The 14,287-nt window shown below is 45.2% G+C and overlaps 11 non-coding genes across 11 annotated transcripts; all 11 read right to left on the bottom strand.

The window, feature by feature from the left end:
* Positions 1-261: 261 nt before the first annotated feature.
* LOC141216578 (U2 spliceosomal RNA) lies at positions 262-452 on the bottom strand. The gene has a single exon (XR_012285606.1). It is a non-coding gene; the product is annotated as a U2 spliceosomal RNA (small nuclear RNA).
* Positions 453-1,572: 1,120 nt separating this feature from the next.
* Positions 1,573-1,763, bottom strand: LOC141216567 (U2 spliceosomal RNA). Its single transcript, XR_012285595.1, has one exon. It is a non-coding gene; the product is annotated as a U2 spliceosomal RNA (small nuclear RNA).
* A 1,124-nt stretch (positions 1,764-2,887) lies between these two features.
* On the bottom strand, positions 2,888-3,078 carry LOC141216308 (U2 spliceosomal RNA). Its single transcript, XR_012285346.1, has one exon. It is a non-coding gene; the product is annotated as a U2 spliceosomal RNA (small nuclear RNA).
* A 1,120-nt stretch (positions 3,079-4,198) lies between these two features.
* Positions 4,199-4,389, bottom strand: LOC141216310 (U2 spliceosomal RNA). Its single transcript, XR_012285348.1, has one exon. It is a non-coding gene; the product is annotated as a U2 spliceosomal RNA (small nuclear RNA).
* Positions 4,390-5,506: 1,117 nt separating this feature from the next.
* Positions 5,507-5,697, bottom strand: LOC141216684 (U2 spliceosomal RNA). The gene has a single exon (XR_012285708.1). It is a non-coding gene; the product is annotated as a U2 spliceosomal RNA (small nuclear RNA).
* Positions 5,698-6,817: 1,120 nt separating this feature from the next.
* On the bottom strand, positions 6,818-7,008 carry LOC141216556 (U2 spliceosomal RNA). The gene has a single exon (XR_012285584.1). It is a non-coding gene; the product is annotated as a U2 spliceosomal RNA (small nuclear RNA).
* A 1,121-nt stretch (positions 7,009-8,129) lies between these two features.
* Positions 8,130-8,320, bottom strand: LOC141216543 (U2 spliceosomal RNA). The gene has a single exon (XR_012285573.1). It is a non-coding gene; the product is annotated as a U2 spliceosomal RNA (small nuclear RNA).
* A 1,121-nt stretch (positions 8,321-9,441) lies between these two features.
* Positions 9,442-9,632, bottom strand: LOC141216532 (U2 spliceosomal RNA). The gene has a single exon (XR_012285562.1). It is a non-coding gene; the product is annotated as a U2 spliceosomal RNA (small nuclear RNA).
* Positions 9,633-10,756: 1,124 nt separating this feature from the next.
* On the bottom strand, positions 10,757-10,947 carry LOC141216521 (U2 spliceosomal RNA). Its single transcript, XR_012285550.1, has one exon. It is a non-coding gene; the product is annotated as a U2 spliceosomal RNA (small nuclear RNA).
* A 1,120-nt stretch (positions 10,948-12,067) lies between these two features.
* On the bottom strand, positions 12,068-12,258 carry LOC141216509 (U2 spliceosomal RNA). Its single transcript, XR_012285539.1, has one exon. It is a non-coding gene; the product is annotated as a U2 spliceosomal RNA (small nuclear RNA).
* A 1,120-nt stretch (positions 12,259-13,378) lies between these two features.
* Positions 13,379-13,569, bottom strand: LOC141216497 (U2 spliceosomal RNA). The gene has a single exon (XR_012285528.1). It is a non-coding gene; the product is annotated as a U2 spliceosomal RNA (small nuclear RNA).
* Between the last annotated feature and the right edge of the window lie 718 nt (positions 13,570-14,287).

The raw sequence follows: 14,287 nt of genomic DNA, 5'->3' as shown, positions 1-14,287 counted from the left end.
CTGTTTATCCAAAAGGAAGTATAGAGGGAGAGCTAGATAGATAGCATTGCATTACATTACATTACATGGCAATGCAATGCACAGTTGCTGAAGTTGAACCAAAATGAGCTTGTCATCTGGCTTCTGCAACTTTTAACATGAAAAATCCAATGAGGAGAAGAAAAGCAAAGCCAAAGAGTCCATCCCAAAATCCGACAAACAAGCAAAATGAACAAAAAGCATTGAATTCAATTCTTTCTGATTTTAGAAACTGCATTAAAGAAGGGGTGCACCGGTCCTGGAGATACTGCAATACCAGGTCAATGCGTGGAGTGGACAGAGCAAGCTCTTTTTCCATCTCCCTGTTCTAAAAATCCATTTAATATATGGTCCCCAGATAGGGGACGTATCAGATATTAAACTGATAAGAACAGATACTACACTTGATCTTAGCCAAAAGGCCGAGAAGCGATAACCAGAATTGGTTTCCGACTACGGTGCCACCCAAGGATTCTGAAAAGTCCATTTGTGGAGATGGCCACCTGGACTCCCGTTAAGAAGACATGCTGTCAACCTCTAGATCCCTCACATGCCTGCACTTTTCGGCTTGCTGCTGCTGCAATCCACGCGTTTTAGATCTGCATAACTCCACCTCTTTTAGCACAGTACCCTCAACCCCCGGCTGTTCCCACCCGCCTCAACACCGTTGGAAGGGAGGAGAACCAATTAAGGCGGGGGGGGGGTGGAACGAGCAGCTGTCTACCCTTAGCAGGAGGGTTGCTGATTAATTACCTCTCCTGCTGCTGCTGCTGCTGGCTGTCCAGCAGCAGACTGAAGGTGGCTGCTGCTGTGCGCAGGTATATAAAGGCTCAGAGCCTATTATGACACGCGCAGCCAGCGTTCCATTGCCACATTCCGTCTACTGCAGGCGGGATACCTGGATGGCTGAATGTCACTGAGAAGCTCACAGAGACCGCCATAAGCAACAGTTTAAAAGAATGCCACAGACTAATCAACCAAACTTTTTGGGTTGGTTTCTCTTTTATAGTCTGCAGGCATTAAATGAAAGAAGTCAGTGTTCCAGCAGAGGGAGACAACGTTTCAGAAAAGGCATTGTAGCAAACCAAAAAAGAAATTTTAAGCGCAGCAGAGTAACCAGCTCACATACCTGTTAGCTCAGGTGAGTTTAAAAGGCTGCTGTTGATAACAAGGGCATTTGCTAAATAGATGGTGTGTGTGCAACAATATACTGAAAGGTCAATTATATTGTGCAGCTTATCTCACCACCTGTAGTTATTTAGGTGAAAGCTCCAAAATGCTTGCCTAATATGTCTGTTTATCCAAAAGGAAGTATAGAGGGAGAGCTAGATAGATAGCATTGCATTACATTACATTACATGGCAATGCAATGCACAGTTGCTGAAGTTGAACCAAAATGAGCTTGTCATCTGGCTTCTGCAACTTTTAACATGAAAAATCCAATGAGGAGAAGAAAAGCAAAGCCAAAGAGTCCATCCCAAAATCCGACAAACAAGCAAAATGAACAAAAAGCATTGAATTCAATTCTTTCTGATTTTAGAAACTGCATTAAAGAAGGGGTGCACCGGTCCTGGAGATACTGCAATACCAGGTCAATGCGTGGAGTGGACAGAGCAAGCTCTTTTTCCATCTCCCTGTTCTAAAAATCCATTTAATATATGGTCCCCAGATAGGGGACGTATCAGATATTAAACTGATAAGAACAGATACTACACTTGATCTTAGCCAAAAGGCCGAGAAGCGATAACCAGAATTGGTTTCCGACTACGGTGCCACCCAAGGATTCTGAAAAGTCCATTTGTGGAGATGGCCACCTGGACTCCCGTTAAGAAGACATGCTGTCAACCTCTAGATCCCTCACATGCCTGCACTTTTCGGCTTGCTGCTGCTGCAATCCACGCGTTTTAGATCTGCATAACTCCACCTCTTTTAGCACAGTACCCTCAACCCCCGGCTGTTCCCACCTGCCTCAACACCGTTGGAAGGGAGGAGAACCAATTAAGGCGGGGGGGGGGGGGGTGGAACGAGCAGCTGTCTACCCTTAGCAGGAGGGTTGCTGATTAATTACCTCTCCTGCTGCTGCTGCTGCTGGCTGTCCAGCAGCAGACTGAAGGTGGCTGCTGCTGTGCGCAGGTATATAAAGGCTCAGAGCCTATTATGACACGCGCAGCCAGCGTTCCATTGCCACATTCCGTCTACTGCAGGCGGGATACCTGGATGGCTGAATGTCACTGAGAAGCTCACAGAGACCGCCATAAGCAACAGTTTAAAAGAATGCCACAGACTAATCAACCAAACTTTTTGGGTTGGTTTCTCTTTTATAGTCTGCAAGCATTCAATGAAAGAAGTCAGTGTTCCAGCAGAGGGAGACAACGTTTCAGAAAAGGCATTGTAGCAAACCAAAAAAGAAATTTTAAGCGCAGCAGAGTAACCAGCTCACATACCTGTTAGCTCAGGTGAGTTTAAAAGGCTGCTGTTGATAACAAGGGCATTTGCTAAATAGATGGTGTGTGTGCAACAATATACTGAAAGGTCAATTATATTGTGCAGCTTATCTCACCACCTGTAGTTATTTAGGTGAAAGCTCCAAAATGCTTGCCTAATATGTCTGTTTATCCAAAAGGAAGTATAGAGGGAGAGCTAGATAGATAGCATTGCATTACATTACATTACATGGCAATGCAATGCACAGTTGCTGAAGTTGAACCAAAATGAGCTTGTCATCTGGCTTCTGCAACTTTTAACATGAAAAATCCAATGAGGAGAAGAAAAGCAAAGCCAAAGAGTCCATCCCAAAATCCGACAAACAAGCAAAATGAACAAAAAGCATTGAATTCAATTCTTTCTGATTTTAGAAACTGCATTAAAGAAGGGGTGCACCGGTCCTGGAGATACTGCAATACCAGGTCAATGCGTGGAGTGGACAGAGCAAGCTCTTTTTCCATCTCCCTCTTCTAAAAATCCATTTAATATATGGTCCCCAGATAGGGGACGTATCAGATATTAAACTGATAAGAACAGATACTACACTTGATCTTAGCCAAAAGGCCGAGAAGCGATAACCAGAATTGGTTTCCGACTACGGTGCCACCCAAGGATTCTGAAAAGTCCATTTGTGGAGATGGCCACCTGGACTCCCGTTAAGAAGACATGCTGTCAACCTCTAGATCCCTCACATGCCTGCACTTTTCGGCTTGCTGCTGCTGCAATCCACGCGTTTTAGATCTGCATAACTCCACCTCTTTTAGCACAGTACCCTCAACCCCCGGCTGTTCCCACCCGCCTCAACACCGTTGGAAGGGAGGAGAACCAATTAAGGCGGGGGGGGGGGTGGAACGAGCAGCTGTCTACCCTTAGCAGGAGGGTTGCTGATTAATTACCTCTCCTGCTGCTGCTGCTGCTGGCTGTCCAGCAGCAGACTGAAGGTGGCTGCTGCTGTGCGCAGGTATATAAAGGCTCAGAGCCTATTATGACACGCGCAGCCAGCGTTCCATTGCCACATTCCGTCTACTGCAGGCGGGATACCTGGATGGCTGAATGTCACTGAGAAGCTCACAGAGACCGCCATAAGCAACAGTTTAAAAGAATGCCACAGACTAATCAACCAAACTTTTTGGTTGGTTTCTCTTTTATAGTCTGCAGGCATTAAATGAAAGAAGTCAGTGTTCCAGCAGAGGGAGACAACGTTTCAGAAAAGGCATTGTAGCAAACCAAAAAAGAAATTTTAAGCGCAGCAGAGTAACCAGCTCACATACCTGTTAGCTCAGGTGAGTTTAAAAGGCTGCTGTTGATAACAAGGGCATTTGCTAAATAGATGGTGTGTGTGCAACAATATACTGAAAGGTCAATTATATTGTGCAGCTTATCTCACCACCTGTAGTTATTTAGGTGAAAGCTCCAAAATGCTTGCCTAATATGTCTGTTTATCCAAAAGGAAGTATAGAGGGAGAGCTAGATAGATAGCATTGCATTACATTACATTACATGGCAATGCAATGCACAGTTGCTGAAGTTGAACCAAAATGAGCTTGTCATCTGGCTTCTGCAACTTTTAACATGAAAAATCCAATGAGGAGAAGAAAAGCAAAGCCAAAGAGTCCATCCCAAAATCCGACAAACAAGCAAAATGAACAAAAAGCATTGAATTCAATTCTTTCTGATTTTAGAAAATGCATTAAAGAAGGGGTGCACCGGTCCTGGAGATACTGCAATACCAGGTCAATGCATGGAGTGGACAGAGCAAGCTCTTTTTCCATCTCCCTGTTCTAAAAATCCATTTAATATATGGTCCCCAGATAGGGGACGTATCAGATATTAAACTGATAAGAACAGATACTACACTTGATCTTAGCCAAAAGGCCGAGAAGCGATAACCAGAATTGGTTTCCGACTACGGTGCCACCCAAGGATTCTGAAAAGTCCATTTGTGGAGATGGCCACCTGGACTCCCGTTAAGAAGACATGCTGTCAACCTCTAGATCCCTCACATGCCTGCACTTTTCGGCTTGCTGCTGCTGCAATCCACGCGTTTTAGATCTGCATAACTCCACCTCTTTTAGCACAGTACCCTCAACCCCCGGCTGTTCCCACCCGCCTCAACACCGTTGGAAGGGAGGAGAACCAATTAAGGCGGGGGGGGTGGAACGAGCAGCTGTCTACCCTTAGCAGGAGGGTTGCTGATTAATTACCTCTCCTGCTGCTGCTGCTGCTGGCTGTCCAGCAGCAGACTGAAGGTGGCTGCTGCTGTGCGCAGGTATATAAAGGCTCAGAGCCTATTATGACACGCGCAGCCAGCGTTCCATTGCCACATTCCGTCTACTGCAGGCGGGATACCTGGATGGCTGAATGTCACTGAGAAGCTCACAGAGACCGCCATAAGCAACAGTTTAAAAGAATGCCACAGACTAATCAACCAAACTTTTTGGGTTGGTTTCTCTTTTATAGTCTGCAGGCATTAAATGAAAGAAGTCAGTGTTCCAGCAGAGGGAGACAACGTTTCAGAAAAGGCATTGTAGCAAACCAAAAAAGAAATTTTAAGCGCAGCAGAGTAACCAGCTCACATACCTGTTAGCTCAGGTGAGTTTAAAAGGCTGCTGTTGATAACAAGGGCATTTGCTAAATAGATGGTGTGTGTGCAACAATATACTGAAAGGTCAATTATATTGTGCAGCTTATCTCACCACCTGTAGTTATTTAGGTGAAAGCTCCAAAATGCTTGCCTAATATGTCTGTTTATCCAAAAGGAAGTATAGAGGGAGAGCTAGATAGATAGCATTGCATTACATTACATTACATGGCAATGCAATGCACAGTTGCTGAAGTTGAACCAAAATGAGCTTGTCATCTGGCTTCTGCAACTTTTAACATGAAAAATCCAATGAGGAGAAGAAAAGCAAAGCCAAAGAGCCATCCCAAAATCCGACAAACAAGCAAAATGAACAAAAAGCATTGAATTCAATTCTTTCTGATTTTAGAAACTGCATTAAAGAAGGGGTGCACCGGTCCTGGAGATACTGCAATACCAGGTCAATGCGCGGAGTGGACAGAGCAAGCTCTTTTTCCATCTCCCTGTTCTAAAAATCCATTTAATATATGGTCCCCAGATAGGGGACGTATCAGATACTAAACTGATAAGAACAGATACTACACTTGATCTTAGCCAAAAGGCCGAGACGCGATAACCAGAATTGGTTTCCGACTACGGTGCCACCCAAGGATTCTGAAAAGTCCATTTGTGGAGATGGCCACCTGGACTCCCGTTAAGAAGACATGCTGTCAACCTCTAGATCCCTCACATGCCTGCACTTTTCGGCTTGCTGCTGCTGCATTCCACGCGTTTTAGATCTGCATAACTCCACCTCTTTTAGCACAGTACCCTCAACCCCCGGCTGTTCCCACCCGCCTCAAAACCGTTGGAAGGGAGGAGAACCAATTAAGGCGGGGGGGTGGTGGAACGAGCAGCTGTCTACCCTTAGCAGGAGGGTTGCTGATTAATTACCTCTCCTGCTGCTGCTGCTGCTGGCTGTCCAGCAGCAGACTGAAGGTGGCTGCTGCTGTGCGCAGGTATATAAAGGCTCAGAGCCTATTATGACACGCGCAGCCAGCGTTCCATTGCCACATTCCGTCTACTGCAGGCGGGATACCTGGATGGCTGAATGTCACTGAGAAGCTCACAGAGACCGCCATAAGCAACAGTTTAAAAGAATGCCACAGACTAATCAACCAAACTTTTTGGGTTGGTTTCTCTTTTATAGTCTGCAGGCATTAAATGAAAGAAGTCAGTGTTCCAGCAGAGGGAGACAACGTTTCAGAAAAGGCATTGTAGCAAACCAAAAAAGAAATTTTAAGCGCAGCAGAGTAACCAGCTCACATACCTGTTAGCTCAGGTGAGTTTAAAAGGCTGCTGTTGATAACAAGGGCATTTGCTAAATAGATGGTGTGTGTGCAACAATATACTGAAAGGTCAATTATATTGTGCAGCTTATCTCACCACCTGTAGTTATTTAGGTGAAAGCTCCAAAATGCTTGCCTAATATGTCTGTTTATCCAAAAGGAAGTATAGAGGGAGAGCTAGATAGATAGCATTGCATTACATTACATTACATGGCAATGCAATGCACAGTTGCTGAAGTTGAACCAAAATGAGCTTGTCATCTGGCTTCTGCAACTTTTAACATGAAAAATCCAATGAGAAGAAGAAAAGCAAAGCCAAAGAGTCCATCCCAAAATCCGACAAACAAGCAAAATGAACAAAAAGCATTGAATTCAATTCTTTCTGATTTTAGAAACTGCATTAAAGAAGGGGTGCACCGGTCCTGGAGATACTGCAATACCAGGTCAATGCGTGGAGTGGACAGAGCAAGCTCTTTTTCCATCTCCCTGTTCTAAAAATCCATTTAATATATGGTCCCCAGATAGGGGACGTATCAGATATTAAACTGATAAGAACAGATACTACACTTGATCTTAGCCAAAAGGCCGAGAAGCGATAACCAGAATTGGTTTCCGACTACGGTGCCACCCAAGGATTCTGAAAAGTCCATTTGTGGAGATGGCCACCTGGACTCCCGTTAAGAAGACATGCTGTCAACCTCTAGATCCCTCACATGCCTGCACTTTTCGGCTTGCTGCTGCTGCAATCCACGCGTTTTAGATCTGCATAACTCCACCTCTTTTAGCACAGTACCCTCAACCCCCGGCTGTTCCCACCCGCCTCAACACCGTTGGAAGGGAGGAGAACCAATTAAGGCGGGGGGGGGGGTGGAACGAGCAGCTGTCTACCCTTAGCAGGAGGGTTGCTGATTAATTACCTCTCCTGCTGCTGCTGCTGCTGGCTGTCCAGCAGCAGACTGAAGGTGGCTGCTGCTGTGCGCAGGTATATAAAGGCTCAGAGCCTATTATGACACGCGCAGCCAGCGTTCCATTGCCACATTCCGCCTACTGCAAGCGGGATACCTGGATGGCTGAATGTCACTGAGAAGCTCACAGAGACCGCCATAAGCAACAGTTTAAAAGAATGCCACAGACTAATCAACCAAACTTTTTGGGTTGGTTTCTCTTTTATAGTCTGCAGGCATTAAATGAAAGAAGTCAGTGTTCCAGCAGAGGGAGACAACGTTTCAGAAAAGGCATTGTAGCAAACCAAAAAAGAAATTTTAAGCGCAGCAGAGTAACCAGCTCACATACCTGTTAGCTCAGGTGAGTTTAAAAGGCTGCTGTTGATAACAAGGGCATTTGCTAAATAGATGGTGTGTGTGCAACAATATACTGAAAGGTCAATTATATTGTGCAGCTTATCTCACCACCTGTAGTTATTTAGGTGAAAGCTCCAAAATGCTTGCCTAATATGTCTGTTTATCCAAAAGGAAGTATAGAGGGAGAGCTAGATAGATAGCATTGCATTACATTACATTACATGGCAATGCAATGCACAGTTGCTGAAGTTGAACCAAAATGAGCTTGTCATCTGGCTTCTGCAACTTTTAACATGAAAAATCCAATGAGGAGAAGAAAAGCAAAGCCAAAGAGTCCATCCCAAAATCCGACAAACAAGCAAAATGAACAAAAAGCATTGAATTCAATTCTTTCTGATTTTAGAAACTGCATTAAAGAAGGGGTGCACCGGTCCTGGAGATACTGCAATACCAGGTCAATGCGTGGAGTGGACAGAGCAAGCTCTTTTTCCATCTCCCTGTTCTAAAAATCCATTTAATATATGGTCCCCAGATAGGGGACGTATCAGATATTAAACTGATAAGAACAGATACTACACTTGATCTTAGCCAAAAGGCCGAGAAGCGATAACCAGAATTGGTTTCCGACTACGGTGCCACCCAAGGATTCTGAAAAGTCCATTTGTGGAGATGGCCACCTGGACTCCCGTTAAGAAGACATGCTGTCAACCTCTAGATCCCTCACATGCCTGCACTTTTCGGCTTGCTGCTGCTGCAATCCACGCGTTTTAGATCTGCATAACTCCACCTCTTTTAGCACAGTACCCTCAACCCCCGGCTGTTCCCACCCGCCTCAACACCGTTGGAAGGGAGGAGAACCAATTAAGGCGGGGGGGGGGGTGGAACGAGCAGCTGTCTACCCTTAGCAGGAGGGTTGCTGATTAATTACCTCTCCTGCTGCTGCTGCTGCTGGCTGTCCAGCAGCAGACTGAAGGTGGCTGCTGCTGTGCGCAGGTATATAAAGGCTCAGAGCCTATTATGACACGCGCAGCCAGCGTTCCATTGCCACATTCCGCCTACTGCAAGCGGGATACCTGGATGGCTGAATGTCACTGAGAAACTCACAGAGACCGCCATAAGCAACAGTTTAAAAGAATGCCACAGACTAATCAACCAAACTTTTTGGGTTGGTTTCTCTTTTATAGTCTGCAGGCATTAAATGAAAGAAGTCAGTGTTCCAGCAGAGGGAGACAACGTTTCAGAAAAGGCATTGTAGCAAACCAAAAAAGAAATTTTAAGCGCAGCAGAGTAACCAGCTCACATACCTGTTAGCTCAGGTGAGTTTAAAAGGCTGCTGTTGATAACAAGGGCATTTGCTAAATAGATGGTGTGTGTGCAACAATATACTGAAAGGTCAATTATATTGTGCAGCTTATCTCACCACCTGTAGTTATTTAGGTGAAAGCTCCAAAATGCTTGCCTAATATGTCTGTTTATCCAAAAGGAAGTATAGAGGGAGAGCTAGATAGATAGCATTGCATTACATTACATTACATGGCAATGCAATGCACAGTTGCTGAAGTTGAACCAAAATGAGCTTGTCATCTGGCTTCTGCAACTTTTAACATGAAAAATCCAATGAGGAGAAGAAAAGCAAAGCCAAAGAGTCCATCCCAAAATCCGACAAACAAGCAAAATGAACAAAAAGCATTGAATTCAATTCTTTCTGATTTTAGAAACTGCATTAAAGAAGGGGTGCACCGGTCCTGGAGATACTGCAATACCAGGTCAATGCGTGGAGTGGACAGAGCAAGCTCTTTTTCCATCTCCCTGTTCTAAAAATCCATTTAATATATGGTCCCCAGATAGGGGACGTATCAGATATTAAACTGATAAGAACAGATACTACACTTGATCTTAGCCAAAAGGCCGAGAAGCGATAACCAGAATTGGTTTCCGACTACGGTGCCACCCAAGGATTCTGAAAAGTCCATTTGTGGAGATGGCCACCTGGACTCCCGTTAAGAAGACATGCTGTCAACCTCTAGATCCCTCACATGCCTGCACTTTTCGGCTTGCTGCTGCTGCAATCCACGCGTTTTAGATCTGCATAACTCCACCTCTTTTAGCACAGTACCCTCAACCCCCGGCTGTTCCCACCCGCCTCAACACCGTTGGAAGGGAGGAGAACCAATTAAGGCGGGGGGGGGGGGGGTGGAACGAGCAGCTGTCTACCCTTAGCAGGAGGGTTGCTGATTAATTACCTCTCCTGCTGCTGCTGCTGCTGGCTGTCCAGCAGCAGACTGAAGGTGGCTGCTGCTGTGCGCAGATATATAAAGGCTCAGAGCCTATTATGACACGCGCAGCCAGCGTTCCATTGCCACATTCCGTCTACTGCAGGCGGGATACCTGGATGGCTGAATGTCACTGAGAAGCTCACAGAGACCGCCATAAGCAACAGTTTAAAAGAATGCCACAGACTAATCAACCAAACTTTTTGGGTTGGTTTCTCTTTTATAGTCTGCAGGCATTAAATGAAAGAAGTCAGTGTTCCAGCAGAGGGAGACAACGTTTCAGAAAAGGCATTGTAGCAAACCAAAAAAGAAATTTTAAGCGCAGCAGAGTAACCAGCTCACATACCTGTTAGCTCAGGTGAGTTTAAAAGGCTGCTGTTGATAACAAGGGCATTTGCTAAATAGATGGTGTGTGTGCAACAATATACTGAAAGGTCAATTATATTGTGCAGCTTGTCTCACCACCTGTAGTTATTTAGGTGAAAGCTCCAAAATGCTTGCCTAATATGTCTGTTTATCCAAAAGGAAGTATAGAGGGAGAGCTAGATAGATAGCATTGCATTACATTACATTACATGGCAATGCAATGCACAGTTGCTGAAGTTGAACCAAAATGAGCTTGTCATCTGGCTTCTGCAACTTTTAACATGAAAAATCCAATGAGGAGAAGAAAAGCAAAGCCAAAGAGTCCATCCCAAAATCCGACAAACAAGCAAAATGAACAAAAAGCATTGAATTCAATTCTTTCTGATTTTAGAAACTGCATTAAAGAAGGGGTGCACCGGTCCTGGAGATACTGCAATACCAGGTCAATGCGTGGAGTGGACAGAGCAAGCTCTTTTTCCATCTCCCTGTTCTAAAAATCCATTTAATATATGGTCCCCAGATAGGGGACGTATCAGATATTAAACTGATAAGAACAGATACTACACTTGATCTTAGCCAAAAGGCCGAGAAGCGATAACCAGAATTGGTTTCCGACTACGGTGCCACCCAAGGATTCTGAAAAGTCCATTTGTGGAGATGGCCACCTGGACTCCCGTTAAGAAGACATGCTGTCAACCTCTAGATCCCTCACATGCCTGCACTTTTCGGCTTGCTGCTGCTGCAATCCACGCGTTTTAGATCTGCATAACTCCACCTCTTTTAGCACAGTACCCTCAACCCCCGGCTGTTCCCACCCGCCTCAACACCGTTGGAAGGGAGGAGAACCAATTAAGGCGGGGGGGGGGTGGAACGAGCAGCTGTCTACCCTTAGCAGGAGGGTTGCTGATTAATTACCTCTCCTGCTGCTGCTGCTGCTGGCTGTCCAGCAGCAGACTGAAGGTGGCTGCTGCTGTGCGCAGGTATATAAAGGCTCAGAGCCTATTATGACACGCGCAGCCAGCGTTCCATTGCCACATTCCGTCTACTGCAGGCGGGATACCTGGATGGCTGAATGTCACTGAGAAGCTCACAGAGACCGCCATAAGCAACAGTTTAAAAGAATGCCACAGACTAATCAACCAAACTTTTTGGGTTGGTTTCTCTTTTATAGTCTGCAGGCATTAAATGAAAGAAGTCAGTGTTCCAGCAGAGGGAGACAACGTTTCAGAAAAGGCATTGTAGCAAACCAAAAAAGAAATTTTAAGCGCAGCAGAGTAACCAGCTCACATACCTGTTAGCTCAGGTGAGTTTAAAAGGCTGCTGTTGATAACAAGGGCATTTGCTAAATAGATGGTGTGTGTGCAACAATATACTGAAAGGTCAATTATATTGTGCAGCTTATCTCACCACCTGTAGTTATTTAGGTGAAAGCTCCAAAATGCTTGCCTAATATGTCTGTTTATCCAAAAGGAAGTATAGAGGGAGAGCTAGATAGATAGCATTGCATTACATTACATTACATGGCAATGCAATGCACAGTTGCTGAAGTTGAACCAAAATGAGCTTGTCATCTGGCTTCTGCAACTTTTAACATGAAAAATCCAATGAGGAGAAGAAAAGCAAAGCCAAAGAGTCCATCCCAAAATCCGACAAACAAGCAAAATGAACAAAAAGCATTGAATTCAATTCTTTCTGATTTTAGAAACTGCATTAAAGAAGGGGTGCACCGGTCCTGGAGATACTGCAATACCAGGTCAATGCGTGGAGTGGACAGAGCAAGCTCTTTTTCCATCTCCCTGTTCTAAAAATCCATTTAATATATGGTCCCCAGATAGGGGACGTATCAGATATTAAACTGATAAGAACAGATACTACACTTGATCTTAGCCAAAAGGCCGAGAAGCGATAACCAGAATTGGTTTCCGACTACGGTGCCACCCAAGGATTCTGAAAAGTCCATTTGTGGAGATGGCCACCTGGACTCCCGTTAAGAAGACATGCTGTCAACCTCTAGATCCCTCACATGCCTGCACTTTTCGGCTTGCTGCTGCTGCAATCCACGCGTTTTAGATCTGCATAACTCCACCTCTTTTAGCACAGTACCCTCAACCCCCGGCTGTTCCCACCCGCCTCAACACCGTTGGAAGGGAGGAGAACCAATTAAGGCGGGGGGGTGGTGGAACGAGCAGCTGTCTACCCTTAGCAGGAGGGTTGCTGATTAATTACCTCTCCTGCTGCTGCTGCTGCTGGCTGTCCAGCAGCAGACTGAAGGTGGCTGCTGCTGTGCGCAGGTATATAAAGGCTCAGAGCCTATTATGACACGCGCAGCCAGCGTTCCATTGCCACATTCCGTCTACTGCAGGCGGGATACCTGGATGGCTGAATGTCACTGAGAAGCTCACAGAGACCGCCATAAGCAACAGTTTAAAAGAATGCCACAGACTAATCAACCAAACTTTTTGGGTTGGTTTCTCTTTTATAGTCTGCAGGCATTAAATGAAAGAAGTCAGTGTTCCAGCAGAGGGAGACAACGTTTCAGAAAAGGCATTGTAGCAAACCAAAAAAGAAATTTTAAGCGCAGCAGAGTAACCAGCTCACATACCTGTTAGCTCAGGTGAGTTTAAAAGGCTGCTGTTGATAACAAGGGCATTTGCTAAATAGATGGTGTGTGTGCAACAATATACTGAAAGGTCAATTATATTGTGCAGCTTATCTCACCACCTGTAGTTATTTAGGTGAAAGCTCCAAAATGCTTGCCTAATATGTCTGTTTATCCAAAAGGAAGTATAGAGGGAGAGCTAGATAGATAGCATTGCATTACATTACATTACATGGCAATGCAATGCACAGTTGCTGAAGTTGAACCAAAATGAGCTTGTCATCTGGCTTCTGCAACTTTTAACATGAAAAATCCAATGAGAAGAAGAAAAGCAAAGCCAAAGAGTCCATCCCAAAATCCGACAAACAAGCAAAATGAACAAAAAGCATTGAATTCAATTCTTTCTGATTTTAGAAACTGCATTAAAGAAGGGGTGCACCGGTCCTGGAGATACTGCAATACCAGGTCAATGCGTGGAGTGGACAGAGCAAGCTCTTTTTCCATCTCCCTGTTCTAAAAATCCATTTAATATATGGTCCCCAGATAGGGGACGTATCAGATATTAAACTGATAAGAACAGATACTACACTTGATCTTAGCCAAAAGGCCGAGAAGCGATAACCAGAATTGGTTTCCGACTACGGTGCCACCCAAGGATTCTGAAAAGTCCATTTGTGGAGATGGCCACCTGGACTCCCGTTAAGAAGACATGCTGTCAACCTCTAGATCCCTCACATGCCTGCACTTTTCGGCTTGCTGCTGCTGCAATCCACGCGTTTTAGATCTGCATAACTCCACCTCTTTTAGCACAGTACCCTCAACCCCCGGCTGTTCCCACCCGCCTCAACACCGTTGGAAGGGAGGAGAACCAATTAAGGCGGGGGGGGGGGTGGAACGAGCAGCTCTCTACCCTTAGCAGGAGGGTTGCTGATTAATTACCTCTCCTGCTGCTGCTGCTGCTGGCTGTCCAGCAGCAGACTGAAGGTGGCTGCTGCTGTGCGCAGGTATATAAAGGCTCAGAGCCTATTATGACACGCGCAGCCAGCGTTCCATTGCCACATTCCGTCTACTGCAGGCGGGATACCTGGATGGCTGAATGTCACTGAGAAGCTCACAGAGACTGCCATAAGCAACAGTTTAAAAGAATGCCACAGACTAATCAACCAAACTTTTTGGGTTGGTTTCTCTTTTATAGTCTGCAGGCATTAAATGAAAGAAGTCAGTGTTCCAGCAGAGGGAGACAACGTTTCAGAAAAGGCATTGTAGCAAACCAAAAAAGAAATTTTAAGCGCAGCAGAGTAACCAGCTCACATACCTGTTAGCTCAGGTGAGTTTAA

Source organism: Phyllobates terribilis, unplaced genomic scaffold, assembly GCF_046119375.1.
Source record: "Phyllobates terribilis strain yellow unplaced genomic scaffold, ASM4611937v1 Scaffold_236__1_contigs__length_3049075, whole genome shotgun sequence".
Lineage (NCBI taxonomy): Eukaryota > Metazoa > Chordata > Amphibia > Anura > Dendrobatidae > Phyllobates > Phyllobates terribilis.
The sequence above is the reverse complement of the archived record's forward strand: the minus strand, read 5'-3'. Positions and strand labels throughout refer to the sequence as shown.